The sequence below is a fragment of the Chinchilla lanigera genome, unplaced genomic scaffold (genome assembly GCF_000276665.1).
Source record: "Chinchilla lanigera isolate Chin_1 unplaced genomic scaffold, ChiLan1.0 scaffold00005, whole genome shotgun sequence".
In the NCBI taxonomy this organism is placed as follows: Eukaryota; Metazoa; Chordata; class Mammalia; order Rodentia; family Chinchillidae; genus Chinchilla; species Chinchilla lanigera.
Window position 1 is genome coordinate 16,007,545 of NW_004955406.1, and position 9,995 is coordinate 16,017,539.

Genomic DNA, 9,995 nt, shown 5'->3' on the forward strand with positions numbered 1-9,995 from the left:
TCTATGTAACATGGTCTATATATCTTCTAGCTTCTTGAGTATAAGAAATAAGGTTATAATTTTTTTTTTTTGAGACAAGATCTCCTTATGTAATTCAGGCTGGCCTTGAACTCACTATGTAGCCCAGGCTGGTCTCAAATTCACAGTGATCCTCCTGCTTCAACCTCCTGAGTGCTGGGATTGCAGTAATGTGCCAACATGCCTGGGCAAATCATTGCTATGATTTATAATGTGCCCGCAAATGGTGAATAACTGTCTCTTTGGTAAGAGACAATAACATAGCCCTATTTGTCACAATATCTGTGCTTTAAATGAGCCTCTCACTGATTTAAAGCTGCTGACATTTCATCATTAAGTGTATATTTGGGAAGAGATGTACCACGAAGTTACACGATTACACAGTATCGTTGTCTAACAGATACAAGGACCTTAAATAACCTCAGAAGTAAAGATTACACTAAAATGTAAAAGAAGAATTAGCACATGATGAGTGGTAATATTTACTACTTTTGTTTTAAATATAAATTAATCATAAATTTATGTTATTTAATTCTGTTTGTTCTTTTGAGACAGGCTTTCACTATGTAGTTCAAGGCTGATCTTTTAACTCATTGTGTAGCCCAGGCTGGCCTCAAACTCATGGAAATCTTCCTGCCTCAGCCTCTTGAGTTCTGGGTATCTAAGTAATAAACCCAGCTATATTACTTAATTTAAAATAATGGATATTTTAAATAATTAGCTTCAAAATTCTCAATATTTGCAAATAATTAAGGAATTGACTGTCACTATGATATGACTCCAGTGTACCACTGGATAGCACTTATTTCAAGGTCTTTGCCTATGAATTCTGTCTGTGTCAATCCTGGATCAGTTTTGTTTGATTTTTTTTCCCTCTTTCAAGTCACCTTTAAATGCTATGTTTTTGGGTAATTTTGATCTGATGGCAGATAACTGTATACTTTTTTGTGTGCTAGGTATTTTTATACTATTACAAATATTTTTGTCTCTTGTTCTGGGACATCATTTAATTTCTCGGAAACAGTTTTATCCTTTCTAGTTCTGAGTTTTTTTTTTTTATAGAATCTGGGTAGCATTTAGCATAGGGTTACTTTTCCCCCCCAAAATGTGGCAAACGTTTCTTGAGGACTCTACCAAATGAGCTGTAGATTAAGTTTTCAGTGCTAGCTTGTGGGAATTGGAATCATTCCCAAGAGTTCCAAGACTCTTCGGCAAGAGGCTTCTAATCCTTTTAGGTGGTTCGTTCCTTGGCTTGGGCGGTTTTCTTATATGAATGGGGTGAATAGTTTTCAGATGAAAACTCAGGGGAGATTTTATGCCCAGCTTTCGATACATTAGTCTTAATAACTCAAATTATATTTTCTTTTATTTCTAATACTTTCCTGGGCTCTACGTCCTCTTCTCTAAGATTTTCAAGTATGATATATGTTGTTCTTTCAGTGTTGCCATCATTTCCTTAATTGATTTCTAGCTCATTTTGAAATATTAGGTTACAGTTTTCATCTGTTTTATAGACATGACCTTTTGGAGTGCTTTTGTTGTCTAAAAGGATTTTATTCTGCTCTTTATTTCCTTTTTTAAAAATTATAACATTTTATGGGATTGGACCACAACCCTTGTTTGTGGCTCATTTTAAATGAAATGAGCTTTTCTGTATTTTCAGGATGGTGGGGTGGGCCAAAATAAATTTTCAAACATCATGGCTTGAGGGCTTCCTCCTCTGTTGTTTTCACAAAATGATTGATAAATGGCCTCATGTCTCTAAGATTCTTTTCCCCTATACCAGAAATTCTTTTTGCTTTTACTTCCCTGTCTGTCTTAGTCTATATGAATAAATTTTTAAAGTTTTCTCCTCCTTCCTAGGCTTTAATCTGGATTGATATTTGACTTTTTTAGCTTTAAAAGTTTACATAGCCTAGATGGACTAAGCTTCTTCATTATTTGTTGTGTATTCTTTGAACTTAACCTGAAAATTAAAACTCTTCCAGTTCAGCTACTACTCCCAGGATGACCCATTGTCCTTCCAGCGAACATCAAGGGAAGGTTTTGGAGATCTCATTCTTAGGTTTGTCAGACACCTGGTATTCCTCTGCTTCTTTTATATAGATGTTGGTGCTATGTAAGTCTTATAGATATTGTTGATTTTATCTCTGTCTTTTGGTCCAATTTTGTGTGGTTTGTGATAATTCTTGTCATCTACTTTTGTGGGAGATTTGTCCCTGAGCGCTGATTTACTTATGTGTAGCAGGCAGAATGCTTGTTCCAAACCCCCAAATGTCCTCATCCGAATTCCTGGAGCCACACATACTGTGCATATGTTACCTTGCATGCAAAAGGGAATTTGTAGTTGCACTAAATCAAGGATCCTGAGAGAGAGAAATTGCGTTGGATTGTGTAGGTGAGCTCATTATAATTTCAAGGTATTCACAAATGAAAGAGGGAGGCAGGGAAGGAAAGGTGATAGTGGAAGCAGTGGGAGACAGATGCAGTGTGAGAGACTTGCTGGCTTTGAAGACAGTAGATGAGGATTGCAACTGAGAACAAAGAAAAGGGAGATGAATCTTTGTAACCTGCCTAGTTCATATTATTTTACTACATATTATTTTATTGCTATTTTACTACAATGGTGTATAATTTTACTACTTTATGTGGCTGGTGCAAAAGTTATCATAAACTTGGTGTCTTAAAAGAACAGAAATTTACTTTCTCACAGTTCTGGAGGTAAGAATTTGAAATTCAGGTGTTTCAATTTCTGCTTTGTCTTTAGCTAATCATCACCTCTGTGTCCGTGTCTTTTTTCCTATTTCTTATAAACCGACACTTGTCATTGGATTTAAGGCCAACCTATCTAGGATGACCTCATCTTGAGATCATAAATTAATTATATCTGCAAATTTCCAAATAAATTTACATTCAAACTCCACAGGTTAGGCTGTGGACATCTCTTTTATAACTTCTAGAAATAATTTTTAATTAATTCTTTTTTATTGTACATATTTATGGGGTAGAATGTGTGGATTAAATACATATATACAATGTGTAGTGAGAAGATCTGGGCAGTGGGGAGGCTACAGTTCACCATAACTTACATATTTTATGTGTATCTTGTTTTGAAGGCTATCTGTTTACTTACTCGACTTTATGTCTTAGAGCAGCTTTAGGGTCACTGTAAATACTGAGTGAAAGATGGAGGATTTCCCATTTATCGCCCCCTCCATATAGGCATATCCCCTGCCACTGTCCTAAGACATTTTGTGTTGCTATAAACAGAATAATGCTATAAACAGAATGCCAGAAATGTGATAATTTACGGTGAACAGAAATTTATTTCTTACATTTCTGGAGGCTGAAAAGTTTAAGAGAGGCTCATACCTGGTGAGGGGCTTCTTGTTACATCGTGCTTTGATGATGCTCAAGTGCAAAGACAGAGACAGAGGGAGAGGGTGGAGAGGGGGTGTGGGCTGTGAACCCCGCTCTTGTATTAATGAACTCATTTTTACCATAGCAGCATTAATCTATTCACTCTGTCTTGGCACTTAATCACCTTTCATTATGTTTTACCTTACAACACGGTTGCGGTGAGAATTAAGCTTAGAACCCATATTTTGGGGGACACAGTAAAATCATAGAATCTATTACTAACATTCCTCTTCAGAGTGGTGCATTTATTATGATCAATAAACCTGCACTGACATATCATTGTCACCCGTAGTCCATAGTTAGTTTGGGTTTCACTCTTGATATGTTTGATAATTTTGAACCAATTTATGATGACAGGTACCTACCATCAAAGTATTATGCAGAACCAGGCATGATGCCCTGTGCCTGTAATGCATTCCACAAGCTGAGGCAGGAAGATCAGTGTGAGTTTGAGAGCAGTCAGCCTATGCTACATTAGCAGCACAAAACCAGCCTGGGTTACCCAGTAAGACCATATTTCAGAAAACAAAAGTTGTACATATACAGAATATTTTCAGAGTCCTAAAAATCTTTGCTCTGCTTTCTTATTCCTCTCTTGCTCCTATCCCCTGGCAACCACTGGACTTTTTACACCTCCATGATTTTCCTTTACCAGAATGTCATATGATTGACACAGCACAGCATGTACCCTTTTCTGAATGGCTTCTTTCACTCAGAAATATGTATTTAGTTTCTTCTATGTCTGTCCTGCTGGATAGCTCTTATCTTTTATGCACTGAATAATATTCCCACCTGGATATACTGCAGTTTATACATTCATCCATCTAACTGAAACACATCTTGAATGCTTCCAAGCTCAGACAAAATTCTGGATAAAGCTGCTATAAATAACTGTGTGCAGATTCTTGCGTGGACATAAGCTGTCAACTTCTTTGGTTAGATACCAATAAACGCAGTTACTGGATTATATAGTAAGAGAATGTTTAGTTTTGTAAGGAACTGCAAAACTATTTTCTAAAGTGGGCATACAATTTTGCATTTCCAACACAAATGGATAAAAGTTCCTATTGCTCCATATCCTTGCCAGCATTCATTATTGTCAATGATCTGAATTTTGGTCATTCTTATAGGTATGGAGCAATATTTCATTATTGTGTTAATTTGCATTTCCCTGATAACTTTGATGTGGAACACCTTTATAGGCTTAACTTCTTTCTATTTGTATATCCTCTTTGATGGGGTATCTCTTCAGATCTTTGATCTTTTCTTAAATTATTTGAGTTATTTATTTCATGCTGTGTAATTTTGTGTGTTTTTTACATATTTTAGATTATAATTTTATATCAGTTATATCTTTTGCAGATATTTTCTCCCAGTCTGTGGCTTTTCTTCTCTTGACAGTATCTTTTGCAAAGCAAAAATTAATTTTAATGAAATTCAGCTTATAATTGTTTCTTTCATGAATCATGAGATTATCTATGAAATACACAAATGCACACCAAAGATGTGTAACATGAGGAGGGCCACTCGTCTTTAATGTATATCTAAAAAGTCATTGACAAATTCAAGTAATCTACACTTTTTTCTATGTTATTTAGTAGTTTTATAGTTTTGTGTTTTACATTTGGTCTGTGATACATGTTGACTCAACGTCTGTGAACCACATAAGGTTTATTTTTAGATTTAATTTTTTTGTGTTTGAGAGTCCATTCATGCTGGCATCATTTCTTTAAAAGACTATCTTTGTATACATTGTATTGCTTTTACTCTTTTGTCAAAGATCAGTGATTACAGTTATGTGAGTATTTTTCTTAGCTCTCTATCCTACTTCACTTTTTTCTATTTCTATTTGTCTGTTTTTTGTCAGCACCATACTGTTTTGATTAATGTAGCTTTATAGTAAGTTTAGGAACAGTAGTATGAGTCCATCAGATTTATTCTTTTCTTCTAATATTGTAGTCAGTATTCTGAGTTTTTTGTCTTTCTATATAAATTGTAGAATAAATTTTCAAGTTTCCACTTTCTGTGATTTTTCACTGGAATTTCTTGGAATCTATAGATTGGGGAGTGGGGAAGAACTCACACTGCAACAATATTGGGTCCTTCTGTCTATTAACATGGAATGTCTTCCTGTTATTTAATTCTTATTTCTTTACCAGAGTTTTCTGGTTGTTATCATATAGATCTTGTAAGTATTTAGTTAGATTTCTTTCTAAATACTATGTTTTTGGTGCTAATGTAAATAGCACAGTGCCTTTAATTTCAAACTCCTCTTATTCACTACTTGTATATGGGAAAATGATTAATTTTGGTTTTTTAATATTTTTTTATTTTATTAGTATATGTTTGTAATTCATGCATTTTACAATCATCTTGGAGCATGGTTACGTGTACATGTGACAGTTTGTTTGTTTTTTGAAACCCTTTTCTGCCCCCTCCCCCCTGTTTCTCCTATCCCCTTTTTCATACTTGTAATTTTTCTGAGCTCATGCTAGGGCATATATTTTTACATAATTGGGGTTATTAGGTTCCTGTACATGTGTTCTTTTCATTTTTTAATTTCCCCTTCCCATCTTCCTCATCCGGTGCCCTTGTTCCCTCGGATTAATTCCCAATTGGAAGAGATTTATCCCTTTGTCCCTTTCTACCCGTCTTTTATCATTTTCTTTGTTTGCAGTTTGCATCACTCAAACTAGAGATACACTACAGTATTTAAACTTGTGTGTCTAGTTTATTTCACTCAACTTAGTATTTTCCAGGTGCATCCATTTTCCTACAAATGTCTCAAATGTGTCACTCTTTATAGCAGAGTAGTATTCCATCATATATGGATATCACATTTTCTTTATCCAATCATTTGTTAATGGCTGGGTCCAGGATTTAGCTATTATGAATTGTGTTGCTATAAACATTAGTGTAAATGCATCATTGTATTATGAAATCTTAAGATCTTTAGGGAAGATACTTAGATGAGAGAGCTAGGTCTTAGGGAATTTCTAATTTCAGTTCTTTGGGAAATCTCTAATTTCCATAACGGCTGTACTAATTTGCATTCCCACCAACCATGCAGGAGGGTTCCTTTTTCACCACAGCCATGCCAACATGTTTTTGTTTGATTTCTTAAATACTGCCAAGTATATATTAGTCCCCTGTTTGAGGAGTAGCTGGCAATTTTTTCTCATTCTCTAATTTGTCTCTTCACTCTCCTGATTGATTCTTTTGCTGTACAGAAGCTTGTTAGTGTGACATATTTCTTGCTGCGATTTCTTGTGTGATTGAGGTTCTGTTTAGAAAATCTCTTCCTACACCTATATCTTCAATTGTTTTACCTATTTTATCTTCTAGTAGGTTTAATGTTTCTGCTTTAGTGTTTAGATCTTTGATCCACTTTGATCTAAATTTAGTATAATGTGAGAGATGAGAGTCCAGTATAATTCTTCTACAAACTGATAGCCTGTTTACCCAACACCACTTGTTAAACAGGCTGTCTGTCCTCTAATGGATACTTTTGGTCCCTTTATAAAAGATCAAATAGTTGAATATATCTAGGGAGGTTTCTGTATCCTTAATTCTGTTCTGTAGACCTACGTGTGTATTTTTGTTCCAGTTTCTATCATTATTGCTTTTAGTATAGCTTGAGGTCCAGTGTTGCTATGTGGCCTGCTTTGCTCTTATTGCCCAGAATCACTTTTGCTATTCTGGGTCTCTTCTGACTCCATATGAATTTCAGGGCTGTTTTCTCTAGATCTGAAAAGTATGCTGCTGATATTTGATTGGGACTGCACTGAATCTATGCAACAGTTTAACCATTTTAACAGAATTTGTTCTGCTTGTCCAGGAGCAGGGGACATCTTTCCATTTTCCGATGCCCTCTTCAATCTCCTTCTTCAGAGTACTGTGATTTTCTTTGTAGAGATCTTTTATTTCCTTGGTTAGGTTAATTCCTAGATAGTTCATTTTTCTTCAAGTTACTGTGAATGGTATTGTTTTCATAATTTCCTTCTCATCCTGTTCACTGCTGGTGCTGTGCAATGAAAGTAGAAATCAATACAGAATAGATTTTGGAAAAGGCAAAATGTCTTGGAAAGTGAACAACATACTCCTAAACAACCATATGTCGTAGAAGAAATCACAGATGATGTTTAAAAACTTCTGCAAGTTAATGACCATGAGTGTACAAAGCAACAAAACCTCTGGGAAGCTATGAAGGCAGTCTTGAGAGGAAAATTCATTGCAATCAATGCTCACATTAGGAAAACAGAGCACACCGGAATAAATAACCTTATGAGAAATCTTGAAATACTTGAGAAAACATAGCCAACAAGCCCAAAACCAAAATTAAGGAGGGAAATTATGAAGATGAGAGTGGAAATCAATGAAATTGAGACTAAAAAACTGTAAAAAGTGAATCAATGAATCAAGGAGCTAGTCCTTTGAAAAAATAAATAAAATAGATAAGCCCTTAGCTAGACTCACCCAAAGGAAGAGAGAAAAGACGCCAATGCAATTAGAAATGGAAAAGGTGAAATCACAATAGACACTGTCAGAATCCAGAAGATAGTAACTGCTTTGAAAAATTATATTTCAACAAATTAGCAATTTTTGAAGAAATGTATAGACTTCTAAATACATACAAACTACCAAAAGTATCCCAAGAAGACGTAAATGTGATAAACAACACAATAACAAGCAATGAAATTGGGATACCAAAAGTATCCCAAGAAGACATAGATGTGATAAACAACCCAATAACAAGCAATGAAATTGACTTATCAATAAAAAAATCTACCAACTAAAAAAAGCCCAGGACCTGATGGATTCTCTGCTGAATTCCAAAATGTTTCTAAAGATGTTATATCACCAACATTCCTCAAGTTCTTCAAAGGATTTGAAAGTGGTGTAGTGGTCCTAAATTTATTTATGGAAGCCAGTAGCACCCTGATCCCCAAACTGGATAAAGACCCAACTAAAATAGAGAACTATAGGTCAGTGATTTTAATGAACATATTTGCAAACATTCTCAACAAGATATCAGCAAATAGAATGCAGCACACTATTGAAAAGGTGATGCATCATGATCAAGAAGGCTTCATCACAGAGATGCAAGGATGGTTCAGTATATGAGACTTTAAAATTTGGTATCACACCAACACTCTAATTTCTGAGATTAGGAATCAGAATGAGAAAATATAACACATAGAATTTCCCTTAGATAACTGCAATTATGGTGCTTAAAAATATCAATAAATCAAGACAAAAAAGACTAAAATCTTTCTAAATTTTGGTGCCTTCTTTATATTTTATTGCTATCTAATTTTATTGTTTTTTTTTTGTTTGTTTTTTGTTGTTGTTTGTTTTTTTTTGGTTTTTCTCCGGTACTGGGAACCGAACTCACGACCTTGCGCTTGCCAGGCAGGCGCTTTTGCCACTGAGCTAAATCCCCAGCCCCTTCTAATTTTATTGTTATTATTTTAGTTATAGACTAGTCCAAGACATAAATCTGAATTCAATATTATATAGTTCATCTTTTGGTGGTGATAGTTTCTTTACTAGAATGACTTACAGAGAGCAACATTAACTCTAGGGAAAATTAACTTGTAATAACTATGACTTTTTGGTCCAGTTAAAACAGACCATTAGTGGAGCATGTTGGAAGTAGACTAGACTCAATGTGTAGATCTCTAGATGCAAGAAGTAGAGGATCAGTGATGTAATACTAGATTGTATTCTTCTGTGGTTTATTTACTTATTTATTTTGGTTTCTTGAGACAGGGTCTCGGTATGTAGTATAGGTTGGCCTTGAACTTACTATGTAGCCCGGGTTGGCCTTGGATCAGAATGATTCTGCTGCCTCAGCCTTCTAAATGCTGGGATTATAAGCATACACCACCATGTCTGCCTGTTTTCATTTTATATTAAGATATCGTTATTGGAAAAATAATACAAATTTGACTGTTTTACGTCCTCACAAATAAAAATCTCAGAGCAAAGATAAAATGAAACATTAAACTTATTATTTTAATGTCTTTAAATGTCTGTTATTCTGTAAGAACTAAATTAATTTAACTTCTGGTGGCCACATATTTTTTAATTGATCTGTCCTCTAAAACGCCAAGCCTCTATGTTTAATCTTATGAATACTTCTCTGGGGATTTGAAAACGGCCTTCTTAGCCACTTGATCCAAATTCACTAGCACAGAGTTCTGTTCTTCATTGTCTTTCTTTTTGTTTAATAGATCCTCTGATGTTCAACTTGGTTTCTGAAAAGGTTCAGTCTTTTTTCTTATGCAAATTTTGAAACCATCATACAAAAGGTTATCATGCTACAAAGGACTTAAAAAGGTAACAAAAGTTTGGACTGTTACAAGCAAATGAAGCAATTTTAATAGCTGTTGAACTTCACACAAACCTGTTTGTTTTCCTTAATCTTCTCTATTTAAAAAAAAGGGTATTAAACAACTGAAAGTCAACACCCAGAAATCGATAGCATTCCTATACACAAACAACAAACAGACGGAGAGAGAAATTAAGGAAACCATACCTTTCACAATAACATC